Source organism: Octopus bimaculoides, chromosome 3, assembly GCF_001194135.2.
Source record: "Octopus bimaculoides isolate UCB-OBI-ISO-001 chromosome 3, ASM119413v2, whole genome shotgun sequence".
NCBI classification, from domain to species: Eukaryota; Metazoa; Mollusca; class Cephalopoda; order Octopoda; family Octopodidae; genus Octopus; species Octopus bimaculoides.
Genome location: NC_068983.1, coordinates 47,648,923 through 47,654,204, shown reverse-complemented (window position 1 = coordinate 47,654,204; position 5,282 = coordinate 47,648,923). Strand labels below are relative to the sequence as shown.

The 5,282-nt window shown below is 39.9% G+C and overlaps 1 long non-coding RNA gene across 1 annotated transcript in view; it reads right to left on the bottom strand.

The window, feature by feature from the left end:
- Positions 1-547: 547 nt before the first annotated feature.
- The window catches only part of LOC128247407 (uncharacterized), a 16,686-nt gene continuing 11,951 nt past the window's right edge, over positions 548-5,282 (bottom strand). The window contains exons 2-3 of the long non-coding RNA XR_008263786.1: positions 1,590-1,648; positions 548-691 (exon numbers count right to left, since the gene is read on the bottom strand). This is a non-coding gene — a long non-coding RNA (uncharacterized LOC128247407). The remainder of the gene's footprint in view (positions 692-1,589; positions 1,649-5,282) is intronic.

The window sequence follows — 5,282 nt, the reverse complement described above, 5'->3', positions numbered from 1 at the left end:
GATGTGAAAGCGCATGGCTCAGTGGTTAGAGCATCGAGCTTACGATCGTGAGGTTGTGAGTTCGAATCAGGGACCCGGCTGCGTGTTGTGTTCTTGAGCAAGACACTTTATTTCACGTTGCTCCAGTTCACTCAGCTGTAGAAATGAGCTGCGACGTCACAGGTGCCAATCTGTATCGGCCTTTCCCTTGGATAACATCAGTGGTGTGGAGAGGGAAGACTGGTATGCATGGGCGACAGATGGTCTTCCATAAACAAACTTGCCCGGACTTGTTCCTGGGAGGGTAACTTTCTAGGTACAATCCCATGGTCAGTCATGACTGAAGGGGGTCTCAGTAACTTTGGTTGAGGAATGTCATGCTTGGAACTATTTTTTTGTTGAGATATGTTAAATTTTCTGAGGCAAATATGCAAATACTGAGGCAAAATATGCAAACTCGTTGGTGATTCCCAATTCGCTCTATAGTGATACCTGACAACTTCTTTTAAAATAATCATTATTTTATTTATCATTCATTTATTTTTAATTCTAATTCTAATTTCATCTGCTTAGTGTAAAGATAATGAGGAAGCAACAAACATTAGATACATTACTGATATTCTTTCGTGGCCTTCGTAAAAATGGTTGACATCCACGATCATGTTTCTCTGTTATTAAAACTCTTCAATTACATATAACTTTCAGGAACCATCTGAAAGTAAAAATTGCCCAAAGTTCTCACCATACTTACCAAGGTTAGATTAAAATAATTACTCAATGAACTGATGCTTTCTCCTTTACATCGCATTAGATTTTCTCCCTCACTACATTAAATGTTATGGCATTAACTTGATTCTAACTTTTCATGCAGATAGCGTGTCTGGTTAATTTCCTTCATATAACACTATATTAGTCCATAGTGTTATTGTAGTTCAGAGTGTGTGAATGCGCGTGGCTTAGTGGTTAGGTCATTCGGCTCACGATCGTAAGGTCGTGAGTTCAATTCCCGGTGACGCGTTGTGTCCTTGAGCAACACACTTTATTTCACGTTGCTCCAGTCCACTCAACTCGCAACAATGAGTAGTACCTGTATTTCAAAGGGCCGACCTTGTCACGCTATGTGTCACGCTGAGTCTCCCTGAGAACTACGTTGGGGGTACGCATATCTGCTGAGTGCCCAACCACTTGCACGTTAATTTCACGAGCAGGCTATACCGTTGATCGTATCAGCAGGTACCCTCGTCGTCGTAACCGACGGAATGCATAAAGGAGGAGTTCAGAGTGTTCTATACGAACTGCTATAGTGTTCGTAATATAGAACATGTTCTATAGTGTTCTGTAGTACACTATAAAACTACTATCGTTAACTATAGTACAGTAATCCTTCGCCGTATCGCGGTTCACCTATCACGCACCTATCAGTACATCGCAGATTTTTCTGGTAAATACATGTAAATTTATATCGCTGATTTCTGCGGCCGATAGGTATTAATATTTCTTAGATTTTAATTATTTCTATGGGAGGTTTTGGAACGTAAAACCCGCGATAGTTCAGGGATTACAGTAATTCCGGTAGAATAACAACCAGTAAGCATTAAAAAAATACGTACGAGGTCGATGGTTCTACTAAACACCACAAGGTAATGCACCAGCATGGCCGCAGCCACAGCTGAAACAAATAAACGATAAAAGACATCGAAAAGATTTTCGTACTTCATTTAAAAAGATTTTTGGCAAAAGTGTGTTATTTTTATGTATAATATATTAGGCGTATTGTTCCTGACATAAATTGCCAAGAAGTAGAGAGGAATGGCTATAATACCATAATTCAATGATTAAGCACAAATGGGGTTCTGTCAGTGCTTAAACTAAAGACGATCCTTAACATATGCAAAAATTTCAAGAATGTACAGAAGCAACTCCTATCTCTATACGTTTGGTAACGCTAAGCTTCTGAGAGACACATTGACACACTGCAGTGGTTTTGAAGATAGAACAGCAGCAAGCCAATGAAACAAGTTATAGATAATTCTATGTGTTTGTTAGACCCGCTAGATATAGCAACCAAATCACCCTCCAAATCATATTTTAATGTAAGCAAAGTAAATGAGTCTACGCCGATTTCGTAGATGAGTATCCAGCTGTTTGATCAACTGTGTTGGTGCATATTGAGTTAGCGTGTAAGTGGCCACTTTACAAACAGGTGTACCTATTTCGTAGTCTCGGGCAGAGTTAGTGTAACACAGTGTGACACAGCGTGGCACAGCGTGACACGGTGGTGAGTAGGCTATGCCTTTAAATTTCGGGTTCATACCACAGGCTTCCACATAGCTCCCGTCTATTCAGTTTCTCACACAAGGGCTTGAGTGGATTCAACGTTATGGCAAAAGACACTGGCCCCGGATGCCGTGAGATGGGATCGAGAGCAGGTACCTCGCGATTGCGAGACGGTCTTCGCAACCATTTGACTATGCTGCATCTACCTCGGTATCTTAAATAAGAAACTGACACAAGATAATATAGTCAGTGAAAAAAAAAGGAAAAGGGATATGGTGGATAGGGCTGAGATGCTTTTGTTCTTATGGATTGCTTGATCAGAGTTAATCCGAGGCTAAACTAGCAATAAACAGAGAGAGAATTAAAAAATCTTGTGGATTTAGCGGTCAATCATATATATATATATATATATATATATATATATACACACACGACGGGGATCTTTCAGTTTCCGTCCACCAAATCCAGTCACAAGGCTTTGGTGCTCGGGACTATATTTGAAGAAGACACATGCCAAGTTTTCATACAGTGGGACTGAACCCAAGACAACACGGTTGGAAAGCAAGCCTCTCAAATCCCAAGACACACGCGCACCTATCATGTCTAAAGACAAATCTGGATAATCATAATTGGAATGCTGTTCATTGAGAGCTAACCTAGGGCTAACCAACAATATGGAATTGATATACTGGCTTTAGATAATCACGCTACTGTGCCGACTTAAGACTAAACATCTTCGTCCATTGTGGATTTTGTTTCTTGGCTTGATTTGCACAACCACATTTTCCCCAGGACTCGGGCGCGTGCGTCTGGCACGAGTGTACTGAAGCTGGCCACTGGACTCGAGTGCATGGGTGCGATAGTAACGTGGCGTCAGTGAAACCACAAAAACAGCTCTTTCTGTATAGATTTATGTAAACAAACGTGAGCGGTGCATGTCTGTGAGAAAGTGGTAGTGATTTGTCATCTTTTATACTTTTGTTTAAATGTTTTCTTTCTTTCTTTTTTTCTTAAATGATTCAGCGAATTCTCTTATCATATATGACTCAACAGCTCAGAAAGTAAGCGAGAGCGAGAGAAAGTGAAAGAAAGAGAGAGAGAGAGACAAAAAGAGAAAGTCGTTGATTATTCATAACTGGATATTATCAAGGTTAGTGCAAAACCGGATTGTTGTGGATGCTTGTGTAATAAGTCAAACAAACACAAATTTATTCCTTAGAAACTATTAACCGCCAGCTATGTATAAACTCAGATTTTATAGAAGCTTGAATTATTGTGAAGGGAAAAAAGTGATATAAGTAATAAAAATGGTGACCGCACTTGAGAAAAATTTAGCATAGTCATGTATATATTGAAAACAAAATATATATTTTATATGCAAGTGGATAAATGAACGAAATAACAAGGGTATTTTCTCGAAGTTATATATAAATGCAAGCATTTGTTTAGGGTTCTTTTATTACCACTTTTAGCTTTATTCTTCAGTGTTATTTTCCTTTGGCGGTGTGCAAACTCAGTGTGGTTAAACTGGTAACACGTTCACCCGACAAAGAAAAGATTTAAATTTCGATTCCCGTCAGGATATGTATCTCTATTCTTTTTAAAAGTCGGTGCAGTGCTGGACTAAATAAATTTGTTACATTCAGCTGTAACCCTATACATTCTAAGTTTAGATCCTCCCAGAGTGTCTACATTTCTTTCTTCTTGGTCCCAGAAAATATCATCCGTAATGTACTTGATTTCCTTCAGTTAGCAAAAGCCTTGTCTCTACAATACTCGAAACTACGCACCGAAATTTTAGAAAGCATTATTTTTTCTACATCTGCGCATAAGCGTGCGCATGTATGAGCACAACCGATTTCTGTCTATTTTTGTTGCTGATTTTATTTAGCAACCAACAGGTCAGTCCTACCTGAGCAGATTTATATTTGAAGGCGTTCCAGCAATGACAGGCCAATCCTTCACATCATCATTGTGTATCTAAGACTATTTCATTTAATGAGTCCCACTCCATTTATAGATATTAAGGTGTGATTTGCTGTTTCTAGCAACTGCAGCGATCACATAGATCCTCACCCACAAACAAAATTTCCCCTCATTAATATTTCGAACAGCCTACTCAAAGTCTCTATGTTGTTGTTGTTGTTGGCACTCCGTCGCTTACGACGTCGAGGGTTCCAGTTGATCCGATCAACAGAACAGCCTGCTCGTGAAATTAACGTACAAGTGGCTGCGCACTCCACAGACACGTGTACCCTTAACGTAGTTCTCGGGGATATTCAGCGTGACACAGTGTGACAAGGCTGACCCTTTGAAATACAAGCACAACAGAAACAGGAAGTAAGAGTGAGAGAAAGTTGTGGTGAAAGAGTACAGCAGGGTTCGCCACCATCCCCTGCCGGAGCCTCGTGGAGCTTTAGGTGTTTTCGCTCAATAAACATTCACAACGCCCGGTCTGGGAATCGAAACCACGATCCTATGACCGCGAGTCCGATGCCCTAACCACTAGGCCATTGCGCCTCCACCAAAGTTTCTATAAACCCATATGAAATAAATAGTTTTAATAGTGATATTGCTTTCTTTCTTGATTCTTTCTTAGTTTTAATAGTAATATTAATGTTAAATACCTATGAATAATAAAGTAAAAATGTCCTTATTTTTCTCAGCCTGATGTCTCCCCGTATGTTCATATTTGAAATTCGCCTCTGGTATTCACTAGTATAGAAAGGTTCTCCTTAATTTGGCTGTTTTCTAATATAGTTCAAAATACAGAAATTTTTTTTTACTGTCCAAGTTTGTGTATGTGAAGGTAGGCATGGCTTTGTGGCAAGAAGCTTGCTTCCTAACCACATGGTTTCGGGTTCATTCCCACTACGTAGCACCTTGGCCAAGTGTTTTCTACTATAGCCTCGAACTTGGAAGACAGAAACTGAAGAGAAGCGGCGAGCTGGCAGAAACGTTAGCACGCCGGACGAAATGCTTAGCGGTGTTTCGTCAGTCATAACGTTCTGAGTTCAAATTTGCTT